The sequence below is a fragment of the Stegostoma tigrinum genome, chromosome 44 (genome assembly GCF_030684315.1).
Source record: "Stegostoma tigrinum isolate sSteTig4 chromosome 44, sSteTig4.hap1, whole genome shotgun sequence".
In the NCBI taxonomy this organism is placed as follows: domain Eukaryota; kingdom Metazoa; phylum Chordata; class Chondrichthyes; order Orectolobiformes; family Stegostomatidae; genus Stegostoma; species Stegostoma tigrinum.
Window position 1 is genome coordinate 6,779,099 of NC_081397.1, and position 21,283 is coordinate 6,800,381.

At 43.3% G+C, this 21,283-nt stretch overlaps 1 protein-coding gene and 1 long non-coding RNA gene across 6 annotated transcripts in view; both read left to right on the forward strand.

Annotated features, from left to right (window-relative positions):
- LOC132206952 (uncharacterized) overlaps positions 1–21,283 on the forward strand; it is a 259,139-nt gene that overhangs the window by 150,929 nt on the left and 86,927 nt on the right. The gene's annotated exons all lie outside the window — the stretch shown is intronic.
- The window catches only part of LOC132206956 (uncharacterized), a 120,486-nt gene that overhangs the window by 55,876 nt on the left and 43,327 nt on the right, over positions 1–21,283 (forward strand). Inside the window, exons 1-6 of one of the 3 annotated variants that reach the window (XR_009443244.1) lie at positions 6,292–6,395; positions 9,163–9,324; positions 14,559–14,655; positions 14,769–14,862; positions 15,529–15,693; positions 20,109–20,213. This is a non-coding gene — a long non-coding RNA (uncharacterized LOC132206956). Of the gene's footprint in view, positions 1–6,290; positions 6,396–9,162; positions 9,325–14,558; positions 14,656–14,768; positions 14,863–15,528; positions 15,694–20,108; positions 20,214–21,283 lie in introns of those variants that run through there. The other 2 variants (XR_009443245.1, XR_009443246.1) reach the window with 2 other exon arrangements.

Here is a 21,283-nt window from a genome sequence, read left to right on the forward strand (position 1 = left end):
GACCAGTTTTTCAATTCTTCTCACAAGGGAAGTACCAGAGGGTTGGAGAACAGAATGTGGTTTCACTTATCAAGATAAATGCAAAACTATTCAATTCCACTGGAGGTTTGAGATGCAGTGTTGATGTTTGTTCTACGTAGTAGCCTGGCCTTAACTTGTCCTGTGGTGAGATGTAATTTGAGGGGGATGCTGTGCTTTTTTTTTCTCGTTTTGGTACGGTATGTGTTACTTGACCTTGTCAGCCTATTTTATAGAGTCATAGTCGTACAGCGTGGAAATGGGCCCTTAGGTCCAACATTATCCCAAACTAAACTAGTCCCAACTGCCTCTTCGTGGCCCATATCCATTCAGCCTTGTCCTATTTATAAACCTCGATCAGGTCACCTTTTATCCCCCTTTGCTCCAGTGAAAAAAGTTCCAGCTGACCCAACCCTCCTTTATCACTGAAACCTTCCATGCTCAGCAACAATCTGGTAAATTTCTTCTGTGCCCACTCTTGCTTAAAAATATCCTTCTAAAATAGGGCAACTGTAAATTTGTACTGTAGAAATCTTCAAGACTAGAAAAACATAAAAGCAAACAGAGCAGGAAATGAAGGGATCAAATTGTAGTTCAGGAAGTGGAAAAATGGAAGTGGCTTGAGTGCAGCATGTTCTGGACTAACGTGCACTGTAGTTCTGAAAGGGCATTGCACCGGTGTGGGTGGAAAGTTGTAGATGAAATAGTGACTTGAATCTTCATATACGCTCTCTGTCCAATTGATGTTGGAAACTCCTTCATGTTTCTAATGACGAATCCCAGGGATCGCTGCTGTTGTCTAGCTGATAGCCAGCCTTCAAAGTGTTTCAAAGAGGAAAAGAACAAAGAAAATTACAGCACAGGAACAGGCCCTTTGGCCCTCCAAGCATGCGCCGTTCCAGATCCTTTATGTAAACCTGTCGCCTGTTTTCCAAGGATCTGTTCCCTTTGCTCCCTGCCCATTCATGTTTCTGTCTAGGTACATTTAAATGACGCTATTGTGCCCGCCTCGAACGCCTGCGTTGACAACGCGTTTCAGGCACCCACGACTCTCTGCATAAAGAACTTTCCACTCATATACCTTAAACTTTTCCCCTCTCACCTTGAAATTGTGACGTCTAGTAATCCCCCCACTCTGAGATAGAAAGCTTCTTGCTATCCACCCTGCCTATACCTCTCATGATTTTGTCGACATCAATCAGGTCCCCCCCTTCAACCTCCGTGTTTCTCATGTAAATAATCCCAATCTACTCAACCTCTGTTCATAGCTAGTGCCCTCCATACCAGGTAACATCCTGGTGAACCTCCTCTGCACCATCTCCAAAGTATTCACGTCCTATTGGTAATGTGGCGACCAGAACTGTACGCCGTATTCCAAATGTGAATCAAAGTCCGATAAAACTGCAACATGACATGCCAACTCTTATACTTGATACCCCGTCTGATGAATGAAAGCGTGCCGTATGCCTTCTTGACCACTCTATTGACCTGCGTTGCCACCGTCTGGGTGCAATGGACCTGAACACCCAGATCACTCTGTGCATCAATTTTCCCCAGGGCTTTTCCATTTCCCGTACAGTTCGCTCTTGAATTGGATCTTCCAAAATGCATCACCTCGCATTTGCCCGGATTGAACTCCATCTGCCATTTCTCCACCTAACTCTCCAATCTGTCCATATTCTGCATTCTCCAACAGTCCCCTTCGCTATCCGCTACGATCTGTTTTGCATCGGTTTTGCACAAAACTAGATTTCTGTTCTATTTTTGCAAGTGAATTGTTTCAAATTAGTTGCTGTTCTTTGTAAATCACAATCATGAATGCACATCCAAGCAGTGGGGAGAGGGTGAGAATGGATTTGAGACGTCATGAAGTCGGAGATTTGTTATAATCCGCAAATATTGTCATTATAATTTTTAAAATTCACGAGCATGTCATTGATGTTGCTTTCTTGGGCTGCATTTGCTATCCATCCAGAATTGCTGTTGAGAAGGTTGTGGAGAATCGGCCTGTTGAATAGCTGCAATGCACGTGGTATGAATATATTAATGAACTACTGAGGACAGGAGATGAATTGCTTTTACTCAGTGGAAATGAAGGAACAGTCATACAGTTCCAGATCAGGATTCTGCTGATTTTGACAGGGAACATGCAGATTCTGGAGCTGCTCTTTAAATATTTTTGGGTGGTAGGGTTCACACAATTATCAGGTACTGTGGAAGGAGTTTGATGAATTGGTGCATTGTCTCATTGTAACTCCCCATCTCAAACAACAGTTCATTCTCGATCCATTGTTAATTGTAAATTTTCAGTTCGACCGAAAGGAAAAACAGTATTGAGGGATATGGACCAAAGGCATTATGGAGGTAGGCCACAATTAAGTTATAACCTCATTGGATGGTAGAAAGTGTTTGAAGGGTTGAATGGCTGACTTGTTTTCCTATATCCTTACGTAAGAAGGGGGATCAATCAATGGGATGATTTGACTGCATTGCTGTTGTTTATCGATAGTGTTGTCTGAGTCGCACTCGTTCAGCTGAGTGAAGAGTATTTCATTGGCACCCGGATTTGGAGTTTATCGGCAGTGGACAGATGTTGAGAAGTCTACTTGCTGTAGAATCTATTGTCTCTGATCTACGGTTCCAGTCACATTGATTCACATAGATCCAAGAACACTTCAGCAGAGGAACAGGCCCTTTGGCATGCAATGTTGTGCCAAACATGATGCCAAATTTAGCTAAAGCCTTCTGAATGTCCTTGATTCATATCCCTACATTCCTTGTATATTCATGTACGTATATAAAAGTGTCTTAAACGGCCCTATTGTATCTGCTTCCACAGCCACCCCGGCAGTGCTTTTCAGACTCCTACCACTCTCTGTATATAAGAATTGTCTCTGACATCTCCTTTGAACTTTCCCCCTCTCACCTAAAATACATGCCCCCAGTTTTAGACATTTCAAATCTGGGAGAAGGGTTACAGTCAGAATCTGTCTATGCATGTCATAAATTTGTAAACCTCTATCAAGTCTTCCCTCAACCTCTGCCACTGCAGAGAAAACAGCCTGAGTCTTTGCAGCCTCTCCTTTCTAGCTCAAGCCCTCAAATCCAGGCAACCTCTTTTGCACCGTATTCAAAACCTCCACGTCCTTCCTGTAACATGACGACCAGAATTGGATACAATTCTTAAGAGTGCAATACTTAAGGCCGAACCAAAGTGTTCTAAAGCTGGAACATGACATCCTGATTCTTGTGCTCGATTCCCGAACTAATAAAGGCAAGCATGCCATGCGTCTTCTTTGCCACTCTATCAACTTGTGTGGCCCCTTTCGGGGAGCTATGAACTGAATCCCAAGATCCCTGTGTCCACAAATGCTGCTCAGGGTCCTGCCATTAACTGTATATTTTTCCTTAACATTTAATTTCCCAAAGTGGAGCACTTCACACTTAATGGATTAAAATTCACTTGCCATTTCTGCAATGGATCTGTATCCTTCTGTATCCTTTTATGACTTTCTACCCTAACTACCACTCTACCAATCATTCTATCGTCTAAAAACTTACTAACCCATCCATCTATCTTGTCACCTCAGTCATTTTATATATATACCACAACAGCAGAGGTCCCAGTACAGATCCCTGCAGAACACAATAGTCCTGGATCTGCAGCTTAAAAAGCACGTTTCCACCACCACCCTCTGCCTTCTCTGGGCAAGCCAGTTGTGAATCCAAGCAGCTAAGTGACCACGGACCCCATGGATCTTAATCTTCTGGATGATCCTACGGTGAAGCGCCTTGTTTTAAGCCTTGCTAACATCCATGTCAACAATATCCACCACTCTATCTTCAATGATCACATTAGTTACCTCCTCAAAAAATTCAATCAATTTAGTAAGACATGACCTGCCCTGCACAAAGCCATGCTGACTGTCCCTAATTGGGCCGTGCTGTTCCAAATACAGATAAATACAATCCCTAAGAATTCTGTCCAATAGCTTCCCAATGAACGATGAGAGACTCTCTAGTCTATAGTTTCCTGGATTGACCCGATTTACCTTCTTGAACAGAAGAAGAACATTTAGCAACTTGCTCGTCCTCAGTACATCTCCAGTGGTGACCAAGGATACAAAGATATTGCTGAATGCCCCGACAATCTCCTCTCTCACCTCGCTCAAAATCCTTGAGTAGATACCATTGGGTCCTGAGGACTTATCCACCTTAATGCTCTTTCTTGATCTCAAAATGCTGTTATCATATTCGCATGCTCCACACAAATCCCACTATCCTCCACACCCTTCGCCTGAGTGAATAGTGATGCACAGTACTCATTTCGGATCTTGCCCACATCCTCTGCTTCCAAACACAAGTTCCCTCCTTTATCCTGAATGATCCTACTTTCTCACTATTTATCCCCTTGTTTTTGATGTATGCACAGAATGCCTTGGGATTTCCTTCAACCCTCCTTGCCAAGGTCATTTCATCGCCCTTTCTTTTTCTGCTTTTTCTAATGTCGGCCCTGTTCGATTTTAGTCTCCTAAACCTGACATATTTCTGTTTTTGTCCCTTTTGACTAACTTCACAACCTCCCCAATTATCCAAGGGTCTTTACCTCGCCATCCTTGTCCTTCCTCCTTCCTGATCCTAAACTCGTAAGCAGGCCTTTAAACAATTCCCATATGGCAAATGTGACAGCTCCCCCCAATTAACACTCCCCAGCTCCTACCTAAAATTGATATAATTTACTCTCCCCCAAGGTCCTGACTTATCCTTCTTCATAGCAATCTTAAAATTGAAGGAGTTGTGATCACTATTTCCAAAATGCTTTCCCACCCTTCTCACCAGTTACCTGACCAGGACAAAGTCCAGCATGGCCCATCTTCTATCCATATACTGTGTCAAGAAACTCTCTTGGATAGACTTAATTAAATTCTTAAGCTCACGGATTCTGTGACAGTCAAAGAGAAGCAGTGAATTTTTCTAACCTCATTTCCAACACCTGGCGCATAGCCTTGCGTGGCTTGGATAGCACTTGTACATTTAAAACAAAAATGTAAGGATGATGTTCAGGTAAGGACATGGAATTTTGTGATGTGGTCATATTCTCTCTTGTTGGAGCTGATTGCTGCTTAGCACTTGTGTGGTGCAAATGTTACTTATCGTTTATCAGGCCAAGCCTGATCGTTGTGCAAGTCTCACTGTATTTTCTCATCATTGATTTCACTGTTGGAAAAGTCATGAATTCTGCTGGACACCTGGACAATATTCAATGAACATTCATGTCTCCACTTTGGTTCAAATGAAGACATGACTTCAACCAGTGCAGGTATCCAGTGAATGCCACTGACTCAATTTTCTATTCGTCTGCTTCACACCACATTCAATCAGAAGTTGCCAGGGTGGAAATGACAGATTGCACTTTCCTTCCTTTTCAAGCTCAGGATCTCTGATCATATTTGTGGTAAATCCTGAATGAGGTTATGAGAAGTGTGAGCCTGACGAAAAGTAAACTGAGCCTTAGTGTGCAACTGTTTGACAGCACTGTCATCCAGATGTTGCATTACTTTGCTGATGATTGAGAATACATTGAGGCCATAATTGGTCAGCACAATTTGTCTGACTATTACATGATAGGTCATCTTTCTCTGAAATGTGAGTGTCGCAAGTGTTTAAAAATGTACTGGAAAACATTTACTGTTGGTGTGCTGACCTTGGGGCACATTGTTCCAATACAGTTTGTGGGATGCTGCCAGGTGCCATGGCATTTGCAGTATCCCGAACATTCAGTCTTGTCATTGCGTGAAATAACTTGAATTGCGAGTAAGTTAAGATCTGTGATGCCTCCTCAAGATGAGGGCAAGAAGATCATCCAGACTGATGCTCTGAATGGTTTGATCTGCCTCTTCACCTTTTGTTCGTAACATCTTGTAATAACTGCCATGTAGCCTGATGAGAAACTCAAGCTCATCTTGATTCATTTGCATTCGAAGGTGCCTATTTTTCCCAAACAAAAGGACCCATCACTGAGCGGGAAGTATGGAGCATGTTATAGACATCAGTGGTGAGACAATGGTGGATCTTGACCAGAAAACCATTGTTATGTTGGTGAAATGCAAACAAAAATCTATATGATGTAAACTTTATTCTCAGCTAATCCCATTGTCAAATGACAGATTCTGATGTCGGTAACTGGAAAGCCTCCATTGTTGGAGGACGAGAAGCCGTATCCAATTGAAGCAGCACAGGCTTCTGCGATGACTGTGGAAACCACTGCTTATGCCTTGCTTCAAGCATTGTCAAGGAATGATATTGACTATGCAACACCGATTGCGAGGTGGCTAACGATGTAACAGAACTATGGTGGTGGATTTCACTCGACGCAGGTAAATGCTTGAGATCACAACAACAGGCATTCAGATATTTCCATGGATCATGTTACTAACTGGTGGTTGTTGCAGTTTGCAATCAAACTGGACACTGCATTTTCATCTGCACGTTTGGTGCATTGGCACAAATTCCAGTTCTTCAATGGTGTTAATCCTTGGTTAAATTCTTACATGCACTTTGCCTGTGCATCACTTTTCCTTTTGGCATTGTCCTTGAGCTTTTAGCTTAAATGTATGTATCTCTTCCTCTACCACCACCGCCCCCCGACCGACCCCATTATGGACCTTCTTTTTACCTCGCCTACACCCATATTAATCTAAACAATTTTTTCAGGACCTCCTTCAACCTTCTCTACTCGAAAGAAAACAAGCCAACCTTATCCAGATAAAACAGTGATGCTAGATACAATGGGAACTGCAGATGCTGGAGAATCCAAGAGAACAGTGTGGAGCTGGCTGGACACAGCAGGCCAAGCAGCATCTCGGGAGCACAAAAGCTGATGTTTCAGGCCTAGACCTTTAATCAGAGATCGGCAACAGTGATGCTGCCTGGCCTGCAGTGTTTCTCCAGCTCCACACTGTGTGATCTCAGACTCCAGCATTAGCAGTTATTGCTAACGCAAACGTATCCATACTCTCCCAAGAGTTAAAATGCTTCACCCCCTCAGAACATCCTGATGAATGTCCTCCACACATGCTCAAATGCAAACACCTCCTTTCTATAATGGAGAGACCAGAACTGCACTGAGCACTTCAGCTGGGGCCTAACAGAAGTCCTGCACAGCTCTTGAGCCATATGCTTTCTGAACTGTCCCTTTAAGCTGCCATTCCATGTTCAGGAATCTGTGGACAAGCACCCCAAGATCACACCATTCCTCTGATCTTCCTAGTGTCCTGGCATTTCTTTGAATGATTCCTTGCCTTGTTAGTTTGTCCAAATTGCCTTATTGATCAGGGTTAACATTCCATCTACCGTTGACCTGCCCATTTGACCAATCTGTAACTTTGGATTCGACTTGCTGTATTTTCCTGGACCCCCCGAGCTTTACCTTCTTTGCCACGCTCCCATTTGGGACCCTGTCCAAGTCTTTGCTGAAATCTATTTTCACTACATCAACTCCCATCTGCACACTCTGTCACCTCTTTGAAAGAATCATCTAAGTTTGTGAGGCGTGACCTCCCTCTGACAAAACTATGCTGACGGTCGCTGATCAGACCCCACTTCTTGAAATGGAAATTACGTCTGCCGTTCAGAATTTTCTCCAATATTTTCCTATCTACTGATGTGATACTCACCGGTCTGTAATACTCTGCTTTATGTTTGTCACGCATTTTGATAAGTGGAACTATGTTACCTGTTCTCCAGTCCTTTGGTACTTTTGAAAGCTCTGTATGAGGGCGAGTGGAATTTTTTCTCTCATCTCCCTGGGCATCGTGGCATACACCTCATCCAAACCTGGGATTTGTCCAATTTTAAATTCACCAAAACACCGAACATCTCCCCAGTCTCTGTTAATTCTGTCCGAGAATTGTGTGCTCCTTCTCACATGTAAAAGCTGATGTGAAATTCTCGTTTAACACCTGACATTGCCCTCCAGTTCAAACCGTTCATTTGCCTCTTCATCCCTAATGAGACCTGGTTTTCCCTGGGTTTTCTCTTTCCCTCTGAGACACTTGCAGAAGATTTTGAGATTCTCCCTCATCCTAATCTTGGTCACCGGTGTTCTGTTGCCCTGTATTTGTTCTCTGATTTGCTGTGACGAGATGCCCCTGCACACTATACATCATCATCATCATGGTGGTTTCTCGCAGATATGGATGACACTCTCCCACTCTCAGGCTGAATTGATCGCCGGCTGCACAGACCGATGCAGCTGCCGTTGGCTCTGTTGCACTCGGGGCAGAAGGCAGTCGTGGGATGGGGTGAGGGAGGTGTTGGTGTGGCTGCATGGCTTCCGCTGCTTCCAAAGGCAAGCCGCAAAGTGTTTGATGCCTTCCCAGGTGCTCTTCAGGCTTTAGGCCGTCTGAGACCGGCGATTCCCAGGTGTCTGCAGGAATGTCGCACTTCGCCATTGAGGACTTGAGTTTATCACCGAGTGCTACCTCTGCACATCTGGGTCTCGCCTGCTGTTTTGAAGCTGGGATGAGAACATGCGGGGAGTCTCGTGTCAGTCATACAGATGAAGTGTCCAGCCCATTGTAGCTGATCGAGGATGGTCAGTGCCTCAGTGCTGGGGATGTTGGCCTGGTTGACGTTAGTGCGTCCACAGGGACTCTTGTTCCCTTGATGACTGTTATACACCTCCCTTTTCCTTTTTATCTGGTCAAAGAACAAAGAAAATTACAGCACAGGAACAGGCGCTTCGGCCCTCCAAGCCTGCGCCAGATCCTATTGAAAGTAGCGTGTTGATGCATTTGTGTAATGATTGTGTTTTGTTTGAGCCCTAACACTCAAAGCAGTGTAAGAATGTCTTTGTGCAGCAGGCAAGGTGTCATGAGATTGAGCCTTCATACACTTGCAAGATGTTGAAAATTTGCCATTATTTATTAAAACGGTGATAAATTTCCATGATCAACATTTCTGTTACACCTGAATGATTATCCCGTGGCATGTAAAATCGGAAAGATACGATAAAATGAGACTGGGTCATGCCCTAGCCTTGCGGAGTTGGGTCAGCATGCAGGGAGAATGTTTGTATTTCATGTTTGTGGAAGTACTGAAATATTTCCATGAATCTAAAAGTCACTTTTCCCTTCATTGAAGGACACAATCATTGCCTTGGAAGCTTCATCACGATACGACATTGCATTTCTGAAGCGGGAAGAAGAAATCAACATGCAAATTCAATTCCATGGTTTTGGAAGTCCCATTGAGAACACGATTCATTTGCGCCGGCATAATGCTCTGACCGAGAAAGAATTGAGGGTGAGTTTGTAGTTTGGAAGATCGCAGCAATTTATGCATCAACTTGTTCATCAATAATGTTCCATTGCTTTCAAACTGCATTTTCCACTCTGCAAGATAATAACTGTCAGAACAAGCAACAGTATCGGTAGATGGTCTATGGGGAATGCCATGTTACAAAACCCAATCCATTCAACAACATATTTCAGATATGTCAACAAATTAAATATTCCAGCAGAGGGATAAAACAAGGAAGATGAGAATGAGGAGGCAATAGCTCTGATGACAAAAGAACACCAACTTACCTTTAACCATTTGAGCAAAAAAGCAGGCACACAAACAAATAATCGTCTAACAATGCACACGTGCAACGGAGGCTACAGGGGGACTAAGAATGCCGAAATGTTGTCATGCGTGTTGCTGAAAGGGTGATTGAAACAGAATCTGTGGTAAATTTGAAGAAATACAGATAATACATCTCAGGATGTTCGAGAAAGAACATTATGGACTGAGACAAATTGTATTGCCCTTTTCAGGAGTGATTCGGGTCATAATGAATTCAAATACTTTCTTCTGTGCTGAAAGCTATCGCTTAGTTGCAGCTGGATCACAATTTCTGTTCCTGGTAGTATTTCGCAAACTGTTAAAAATGAATGTCACTGCATAGAATTCCAAACATGACTCCAATCAGTAGAGAAAATATCCAAGGGGTATGATGAGTTGTATCCTCTCATGTTGAACAATGCAGCTACAGATACTAGGGATGCACTGATGATAATGTCGCAAAAATCCTTAGAATGGGGGAAATTCTCAGAGGATTGAAAGATTGTGAACATAACACCATGATGAGAAAAATACTTCGATAAAATAGCAAGCAATTATTGCCAATTTAGGTCAACCTGGGTAGATGTTCATGCCGGCAATGAAAGATGAAATAACTGGGTACTGAGTGTGCTATGACATCCTACAGAGTTAACATCCTTTTATAAAGGGGAAATAATACTTGACAAACTTGCTACAGTGCTTTGAGAAGGAAACAAACATTACTGATGAAGGACCACCAGTTGATGTAGTCCATTGAGATTTCAACAAAGCATTTGATAAGGTACAGCTCATAAGGTGTCTCAAAAGAAAAGAGCCCATGTGTTCAAGAGTAGTATGTTAGGATGGACAGAGGACTGCATCGCAAATAGAAGTCGAGAAGTAGCAGCAGGATGGTAACTTAAAGTCATGTACGGCCACAGAGTGAATGCTGCGGAGGCCGTACACCTCATGTTGACTGGGTTGATTTCGGAAATGGCAGAAGGAATTGCCATGCGTAAGAATGTTGGGCAGGCTGGGACGACATTCATTGGCGTTTATAAGATTTTAAAAAATCTTATTTTTTCAACATTTAAGATTCTTAAGAGACTTGATAGTGTATATCCGTAGAGATTACTCCTATTTGTCAAAGATTTTGCGACCAGAGGCCACATTTTCAAATTGGTTGCCTATTAATTTAGGGGGAGAATTACATGTTTCAGGTTGTAGCAATCTATTGAACACTTTAGCAGAGAAGGTTTTAGAGGTAATGCCATTAATTATATGCTCGGCTGAGATGGCCAGGTTAATTTTTAAATCAAGGAACAACGACAATGAGAGAAGGGTAGTCTTTCCAGTGGAAGATACTTCAAGGATCCCCTTATTACGAAAGAATACAGGGAGGAATTAAACACATCACTACCACACCATCACTACCATGAGAGAAGTAGCAGTAGACAATCTAATGGAGTGAAAGCAGATTAGACTCTTTGCCGTGATGGTTTACTTTCTAGGATTCTAAACAATGAGCTTCAGAGTCGGTGTATGCATTGATTGTAATTTCCCAAAAAGCTTTAGATTCGAGAGAAGCATCTGAGGGCTGGAAAAATGCCGATGTGATATCCCTATTTAAAAAGGAGAGAGGCAAAAAGCAGATAACTACAACCGAACCAGCCTAACATCTATTGTTGGAAATAGGTGGCAATCAACTGTGAAGAAAATAGTAGCAGGACATTTGGAAAATCAGAATCTAATCAAACAGAATCACCACAGCCTGCTGAAAGAGAAATTGTGTCTGGCTAATTTGTTTGGGTTTTTGGAGGAAGTTTTGGAAGGAGAATTAATAGAGGAAAACCAGTAAATGTGTTGTGTTTGGACTTGGAGAAAGCATTTGAGAATATACTCAAAAGTAATAAGCTGAGAGCTGAGGTTTTGAAGGTAGTATATTGCTTTGGATCAGTATGCTTTGCACGTTCTGGAAGGAGAGATCACATCTCGAGTGAAATGCACCAAGTGAATATATATTTTGGGGAACTTGGTGGCAATGCGGTAAGTCAGTGCAGAGTGTAAGAGGTGCCATTTGCTTGCTTTTTTTGCCTGATAGTTTGTAAGCATTTTTTTTTTGAGACAGAGTAAATTGAAGCCAGAATCAGGGACCCGGAGGGTGAATCAGGCTCATTCGTTGGTGATCGCTACTGGTTTAAGAATCGATTATCGGTAGCTTTCAGATTGAAAGTAAACCGGAGAAATATTTACAGGCTACAAACTAAAAGACCAGAATGTTTTCAAATCAAATTAAGATCGAAGTAATTGAAATGGAGATGCCAGGCCAGATGATGATTTATACCTACATGAAGGCGGAGTGGTCAGACCCCATACTCCAGCTCAGGGTTGATGAACTGGAATCTCAGTTTTGACCAATCAACAAATCGTGTGGGGCAGAGTTAGCAGGGATTGCTCTGCTTCAGGAGGCAGTCACACACCTTAGATTAACTAGCTGAAACTCGGTCAGTGGCCAGAGACGTGAGACTGTGACAAAGAACAGGGCAGGTGGAAGGATCCAGAATGTAGTGCAGAAGGAACCTTGGCCTTTGATCTTATCTAACAGCTTTGAGATTCTTTCTTCGTGTGTGGATGAGAGTGCAGGGTATAGGGAAGATGAGTAAACTGACGATAGCACTGTGGTACAGCGGGGACATTCAGGAGGGGATAAAAAGTGAAATGCAGTTATAATCAGAGGTAGTGTAGTTTGGGGAATGAAAACTGTTCGTTGTGACGAGGATCGAGAGTCTCAAAAGTCGTGTTGCCTGCCTGGTGCCCAGGTTCAGGATATTCCATCTCGGCTACAAAGGAACTTGAAGTGGGAGGAGTAGAAATCCAGCTATTGTGGTACACACAGGTACAATTGATATGGAAGAAAGAGGAAAGCGGTTCTGCTGAGGGATTATGAGCACCGAGGTGCTGAATGAGAAAGCAGAACCAGAATGGTAATAATCTCTGGATTATTATCTGAGCAATTTGGCACGGTGTGAGCATAATTATAGATGCAAATGCATTGTTTAAATGGTGGCCTGGCAGAAATGTGTTTGAATTCATGGGACATTGGCATCAGTACAGGGAAGGAGGGAGTCATTCTTGGTGTTATAGGCTCGATGAGAATCATTTTGGGACAAGTATCCTGGCAAAATACAGGGCTCGGTCTTGGGGTAGGGTGTTAAAATAAAAAGTGTGGAGCGGGTGAGCTCAGTTGCATGGAAAATTGTGGAAAGAGTTAGAAGCTGGTAAGTGCTCAGCAAAGTTGCCAGAGCAAGTAATAGGACAAAAAGTATGGAAATGGTCAGGAGTGTCACTTCAGCTGCAGCAGATAAGAAGGGTGGCTGTAAATGCCAGACTGAAGATCTTGTATTGAATTGCAGGGAGTGTATGAAACAAAGTGAATGAGTTTGTGGTGCAGATTGAAATTGACAGATACATCACTCTGGGTATCACAGAGAGGTGGTTGTTAGGGGATAAGTGTTGGGAACGAAATAGCCAATGATTCATGTCCGATAGAAAGAACAGGCAAATGGACAGAGATAAGAAAGTGTGGAGCTGGATGAGCAGAGCAGGCCAAGCAGCATCTCAGGAGCGAAAAGCTGACGTTTCGTGCCGAGACCCTTCTACTTCTGTGTCTTCATCCTGCTGTGTTCATCCAGCTCCACACTTTGTTATCTTGGATTCTGAAGCATCTGCAGTTCCCATTATCTCCGATACAAATAGACAGAGATGCCAGGGTTGGCTTGTCAGTAAGAAATGAGGTCGCGCTGAAGGAACCACAGCTCTTGTGCTTGTTTTTTCATGACTTGGAGGAAAGAGGTGCATGTGCTGTGGCTAAATTTGTAGATGACTGAAAAAATATTTAGAAAGACAAGGCATGGCACAGAAACAGAGATTTACCAGGATGTTACTTGGATCGGAATGTATTAGCTATAGGGAGGGTTTGGTGGAAATGTTGTGTCGTGATAAATGTAATGAGATCAACCATGATCTCAGTGAATGATGGAGGAAATTCAATGGGCCAAATGACTTTTTTTGTGAGTCTTCTTGTTTGACAATGCATTCATGAAGGTGTTTTTTTTCTCTCTTGGATAAGATGTGAAAATGAAATGTATACGCTTCCTTTTCATCTGGGAATAAATAATTATTCTGCACGATTTCCATTGACTAATAGCAATCTGACAAGCATGACAATGTAAAGAAATTTTTAGCTTCTTTTTAATTGTAAAGGTATTCTTTGGAATTAATTCGGCATATATTATTTGCGTCTCAGGAAGTTTGTTCATCACTGCATCTCAAAAAGTGGTGTGTTGTATGACAACAGCTTTTTAAAGATCACTTCAATGGTTGTAACACGCATTAAATTACACTGTTGGCCAATCTGTCCATGATTATTTCATTATCTTATGTTTCAAACAGACAAGGAAATATTGGTGATGCAATGAAGAGTTTGATTCTTAAATATAATTGTTGTTATAGCTTCCGCTTGGAAGAAAGATTCACATCAAATTGACTGGTCAAGGAAATGGGACACTGACTGTGAGGACTTTGAGTGTTTAAGTGATTCCTAAAATCACTTGTTACAAGGTGAGAATGATTTATCCAGATAGTAAGAACTGCCAATGTTGGTGTCTGAGATAACACATTGGAGGAACACAGCAGGGCAGGCAGCATCAGAGGCTGAGGAAAGTTGAGGTTTTGGGTCAGGACCCTTCCTGAGAAATGGAGGGTGGAAGGGAGCTCAGAAACAATTAGTGTGGAGGGGGAGGAGGTGCTGGGGAAGGTAGGTGGGATGGTAATAAGTGAGTACTATCCAGATTGGAACAGATTTTCCCCAGTGGGTATTGAGTACGAATTCCAAATCACTCTCAAAATCTTAGTGACCGTTAACATTGATGTTTTTTGTCTGTGTGTTTCAGTAATTGCATGACAGTTTGACTGGTTCGTTGAGAGTGAGGAACCTATGGACTCTCAGACACCAAGATGGAATTTAGTTCAAAGAGTGACTTCAAAATGGTAACTTGCTTTTAAAATCTTGACCGTTTTTGCTGTCCAGTTGAATGAATTTAGCTTCATACTGCTTCAATAGGAATTAGTGTTTAATAGGAACATATTTGTGAAACTTACAGTTCCGCAAGTTTTAGTGTAAACTGGTGGAGACTTTCGGTGCTTGCAAAAAGGCTCACCTCTCCGTTCATACCGAAGGAAAATGGGAGTTTAAAAGTAAGTTCACCCGCTGTCAGGGAATGAAATGTTAATGTTGACTCAAATATAATTTTTTAAAAAGTAATATATTTGTGAAACACTAAACTCAAACTAAAATTTGGATATGCTAGTTTTACAGATGGTTGGATATTGGATTCATTTTAAATGAGGGTGAAGATCACTTTAAATCCAGCATATTTGTGAAGAAAAGAAATAGCATGTCAAATAAAATTAACTGCATGACTCTACATAGCCCTATATGTAGAAATTCTTTCTGAACTGTGAGACAGTTATGATCCCGTACTACCTCAGTGCTCATGGCAAGAGTAAGACTCCTGTTTGACGTGCTATGCACTGCATGGAATGGCGGCAACATCAGATTCATTGATGCTTGAGAATCAAAAGAATATGACGATAAGATTTAAAATCAAAATCTCATTGAACACTTCAAGGAATGTATTACAGGAAGGTGGGGAAAGCATGTATGACGAATAGAAGGTGGTGGCACAGATCAAATAGACCTGTGTGCTAAAACGTATCACAAATTTCACATTGAATGGAACAGTTTAAACAGGCTGGAGGAAGCAGACATGCCAGCTCAAACTTTTTGAATTTGTGCATTCTGTTCGTAAACATCAGCAAAATTGTGGGAAACATGTTTATTCTTTCTCTTTTATTGCACAGAACCATACGATGAGACTGTTTTGATGAGGAATTTAAAGATTACGAGTCGTGTCCGTTTGACTCACAGTTTGGTACCATAGGTTGGTACGATCTTCGTTGGAGAAGGAAAAGGGATGTTCCAGATCCAGAAAATCGTCAAACCATTTACTACAAAGTCCGTTTCTGGTTAGTATTAATGAATGCAGTTCACATTTTTAGATTGACATGATTGCACAATGGAGTCAATAAGAAAATTCCATCTGATATTCCACATAAATTTTAAGTGGATATTAAAGCCGCTCATTTCTTTTTCATGCTCTCTGCTGCTTTTAAGAATGGTTGTCTTATTGTCGAAATGTTTAGCTTTGACTCCATGGCTTCTTCCATTAGCTCACACTGAAACACATGTTTCTTCAGCCAAAAATGTACGTTTACCCGGTGTAGCTTGACCAACCTTCCCCTGTGGTCGTTCCCCTGAAATCCCCTGTGGTTGCTCCCCTGAAAAACAAGTATACCGTTTTGGATACTGTTCCGGGGGACTACTTACCAGGGGCATGCGGTAGGGTGCAGATCTCTGGCACCGAGTCTGTCCCTCTTGCACAGAAGGGACGGCGGGGGGACAGGAAGAGAGTGATAGTCATTGGGGACTCAACAGTTAGAGGGACTGATAGAAGATTTGCCAGGAACGAAAGAGACTCACGATTGGTGTATTGCCTACCAGGTGCCATGGTCTGTGATGTCTCGGATCGTCTCTTTCGGGTCCTGAGGGGAGAGGGTGACCAGCCCCAAGTCGTGGTCCACATAGGCACCAACGGCATATGTAGAAAGAGGGATAGGGATGTCAGGCAGGATTTGAGGGAGCTAGGGTGGAAGCCGAGAGCTAGAACAAGCAGAGTGGTCATCTCTGGTTTGTCACCCGTACCACGTGATAGCGAGGCAAAGAACAGGGAGAGATTTCAGCTGAACACGTGGCTGCAGGGATGATGCAGTTGGGAGGGCTTTAGGTACATGGACAATTGGGGCTCATTCTGGGGAAGGTGGGACCTGTACAAACAGGACGGTCTCCACTTGAACCAGAGGGGCACGAATATCCTGGGTGGAAAATTGGCTAGTGCCATTCGGGTGGATTTAAACGAGCTCAGAAGGGGGATGGGAAACTGAGGTGTAGTCCTAGTACACAGGAGGATGAGCGTAGGGAGGATATGGTCAGGACCTCACTATCACAGGAGTGTGCTGGCAGACAGCAAGCTGGATTGAAGTGTGACGACTTTAATGCCAGGAGTATCCGGAATAAGTTAGGTGAGGTTGCAGCTTGGATAGGTACCTGGGACTTCGATGTTGTGGCCATTTCGGAGACATGGATAGAGCAGGGTCAGGAATGGATGTTGCAGGTTCCAGGGTTTAGATCTTTGATTAAGGTCAGGGAAGGTGGTAAAAGAGGGGGAGGTGTGGCTTTGTTGGTCAAGGACAGTATAACAGCGGCTGAAAGAACCTCTGAGGACTCGTCTACCGAGGTGGTATGGGCTGAGGTTGCCAAGGAAGGTTTGTTGACTGAGTCAGTATGGGTGGAAGTTCGGAACGGCAAGGCAGTAGTCACCTCACTGGGGGTTTTCTACGGACCCTAATAGCAGTTGGGAGATCGAAGAACTCATTGGCCGGCAGATTGTTGAAAAGTGCAAACGTATCAGGGTTGTTGTTATGGGTGACTTCAACTTTCCCAATATAGATTGAAACCTCCTTAGTGCAGATGGTTTGGATGGAGCCGTTTTTGTCAGGTGTGTTCAGGAGGGTTTCCTGACTCAGTATGTGGACAGGCCGAGGGGGGAGGCCATTTTGGATTTGGTGCTCGGCGATGAGCCAGGACAGGTGTCAGATATCGTGGTGGGAGAGCCCTTTGGCGACAGTGACCACAACAGCCTCACATTTACCATAGCCATGGAAAGGGAAAGGAGCAGTTACAAGGGGAAGATATTTCACTGGGGTCAAGGAAACTATGATGCTATCAGACAGGAGTTGGGAACTACAGATTGGGAGCAATTGTTCCACAGAAAGGGCGCAGCAGACATGTGGAGCTGTTCAAGGAGCAGTTGTTGCGAGTGATGTATAAATTTGTTCCTCTGAGACAGGTAAGAAGGGGTAAGATTAAGGAGCCTTGGATGACTGGTACAGAGGTGCTTCTTGTCGAAAAGAAAAAGGCAGAGTACGTAAGGTGGAGTAAGTGAGGGTCTAGCACAGCTTGAGAGTATTACAGGCCTGCTGGGAAGGAGCTCAAAAGATATTGCCTGTCCAATTGTTACCTGTTACAACCTTTGCGTCCTCGCTTGCTCATTCAATGGTGTCAAGATGCCAGCAGTGAGTGTACCTTCTCCATCCCCGAATGCCATCAGCTCACACAAGACATAGTCCTTACTTAAAATCTTCTGATCAAACAAAGTTCATTGTTTTGGACATTTTAGTTACCTGTCATGAAACGAAAACTGATTCTGACTGGCGTGAACTGTAGTGCAAATGAATATAATCTGCGAAACGAGATTCCTTATGGGCTTGCATCCGCTAGAAATGATTGCTTTTCAAAGACGTTGCATACATACATTTATTTCACCTATCACCTTAGATTATTTTTTTGTTTATGCATGTTGTGTGGGCTTCCAGTCAGGCCCATAAACACAGGTTGATGCAGTCACTGTTATAACACGGTATTGAAGGAGAATTTGTGATCTTTGGAGTTTCATTGCAGTGTATGAAGGAGTGCATCATCAAGCCAGTCCAGATCTCTCCTGGTGACTATATTGTTGCAAGTTTTCAAGTGTTACCGATGGTCACATAAAATATGGCCTTTTTGTTGTTGCGCTATTCATCTTAAATGCACCATATCGAGTATTTAGGCTTGGAAACTATTTCAATTTTTTTGATTTACTTATTCAAAATCATTTATGATTGTTGTCATGATATCTACAATAGGTTATTTTGGTTGGACATACAGCATTGGATCTGTCTTTCCCCAACTATGAATGGAAATAAAGTATGCGCTTATAAAACCCCTTCTGGGCAAGGTAGTTGCTCAGTGGTTAGAGCTGCTCATGCACTGGGGAGCCAGTTGAGATTCCAGTCTTGGGTAACTATCTGTGTGCAATTGACACGTCCTCCCCGCGTCTGCGAGGGGCTTCTGCCAGTTTCCTCCCATTGTTCAAAGATGTGCAGGCCCTTATATGTGATTTGTGAAGCATTTCTTAAATGTTTCAATCCTGCCAGCATCCAGTGCCTTGGACAAAATAACTGGAGATGAATAAAAGATACTGAGCCTTTTGACACCATTTCCTGCTGGATTTTCATCGATCCTGCTTTATATCGGTGACAACTTCTATGACCTTTTTTGATGCTATGTCTGAATTGACAGTCTAGTTCCAAATATTTGTTGTGCAGTATTTCAAGGTCTCTGTTACAGCACACCCATGAATGCCTACTTCAAAAGATACTTCCATATCATAGAATCCCTACAGTGTGGAAACAAGCCCCTTTTGACCCAACAAGTCCACGGCCACCCTCCAAAGAGCATCTCACCCTGACTCATCCCCCGACCCTTTCCTCAGTAACCCTACATTTCCCATGACTAACACACCTAATCTACACATCCCGAAACACAATGGGCAAGTTTGGCATGGCCCAGACACCTAGCCTGCACATCTTTGGACTGTGGGAGGAAACCAGAGCACCCAGCAGGAACCCATGCAGGCATGGGCAGAATGTACAAACTCCGCACAGAAGATCGCCCAACAGTGGGATCGAACCTGGGTCCCTGGCGCTGTGAGTCAGCAGTGCTAACCACTGAGCCACCGTGCTGCCCTTGGAGTTAGACAGAACTTGCTTGTTCTTGGGTGGCCTCAAACTGCAAACCTCCACTTAGAGGCAAAAGTGCTGACCAACTGCACTCTACTTCACTGGTTTTTGCTTTGTATCATTGAATTCAATCCTTCAAGCTCTGTGATAAATATTAAATTTCCATTGATATGTGAGGGTTGTTTTTAGTACGCAGTATTGGTTTATGATGTTTCATTGGTACATAATGAATATTGTATGTATATGCAAATGGGCAAGTTGGTAACGATGCAGTCCGCAGACCTGGAGGATAATAACACTGTCCTTCAATCGCCCACAATGCCCTCTGCAAATTGGTAGAAAACAAAAATTTCTATAAAATTCATCTCTCCTCCTGTCAGTCGATCAAAATTAATTCAGGATTTTGTACAGGCCAATAACTGTAAGATTACACGGGCCTAAACAAAACTACTGGCTCATATTAGTTCAGTAAAGTGAAAGGGCAACAATAGAGGCAGTAGGAACTGCAGATGCTGGAGAATCTGAGATAAGAAGGTGTAAAGCTGGATGAACACAGCAGGCCAAGCAGTATCATCCGGCTTTACACCTTGTCATCTCAGATTCTCCAGCGCCAATTTTCTGAAGTAGGGTCTCGTCCCGAAACACAAGCTTTCTTGCTCCTCTGATGCTGCTTGGCCTGCTGTGTTCATCCAGCTCTCCACCTTGGGCAACAATAGAGTATGCTTTAAGTCGCTAGATATGTTATGTGGGTTTGTCTTCCTGAGGGTGGAGTTAGTGGAACCGAAAAAGATGTCTCCCTCACAGCGTTTGTGACACAAGAATTGCATCGTTCCTTGGCGGCCTTTCAACAGAAGAATATTCAGAGATTTCCCGAGTGGTAAGAATGTAACTTCTTTTACTTTATCTCACTTTTTCCAACAATTGGAAAATAGATTTTAGAAATCACGTCGAGCTGATGAAGTGTGAAAAGAATAATAATTCCAAGCAGTGGTGGGAGTTGGTCAGTGAGGTGGGAGGAGTGGATAGGTGGGAGAGAAGGCGGACAGGTCATGGAGGCGGGGATGAGGGGAGGAACTAGTCTTGGGATGAGGCTAGCGGGTGGGGAGATTTTGAGGGTGGCAAAGTCCATATTGAGGCTTTTGAGTTGGAAGCTCCCGAGACGGAATATGAGGTGCTGCTCTTCTACTTTCTGGGTGGTATGGTTGTGACACTGGAAGAGGCCCAGGATGGACATGTCGTCCAGGGAGTGGGAGGGGGAGTTGAAGTGATGCAATGATTTGGATATGAAAATAGAAGGTGTGGTTAGTAAGTTTCCCAATGATTGAAGGTGTAGTAGCCAGCCAAGAAGGTCACCTCAGAATGCATTGGGACATTGACAAGGGCCAATAAACTGAGGAGTGGCAGATGGAGTTGAGGTTAGATAAATGTGAGGTGCTACATTTTGGAAAGGCAAATCAGGGCAGCACGTATACACTGAAGGTTGTGGGGAGTGTTGCTTAATAAAGAGACGCTGGAGTGCAGTTTCGGAGTTCCATCAAAGTACAGCCACCGGTAGAAAGGATATGAAGGAGACATTTGGTGTGCTCACCTTTATCGGTCAGTGCATTGAGTATAGGAGTTGGAAGATCACTTAGCAGCCATGTAGGACATTGATTCGGCTGCTTTTGGAATACTGCAATCGATTTTGGTCTCCTTGCGAGAGGAAAGTTGTCGGCGCACCATTGAGGGCCGAAGGGCCTATTCTGTGCCGTCTTGTTGTATGTTGTAAACTTGAAAGGGTTCAGAGAAGATCTACAAGGATGTTACGAGCATCGGAGGTTGGAGGTATACCGTGGGCTTGAACAGGCAGCTATTTCTTGGAACTTTGGAGTTCAGGGCTGACCATATGGAAGTTTATACAATTACGAGGGACGTGGATAGAGCGAACAGCATGTATGGA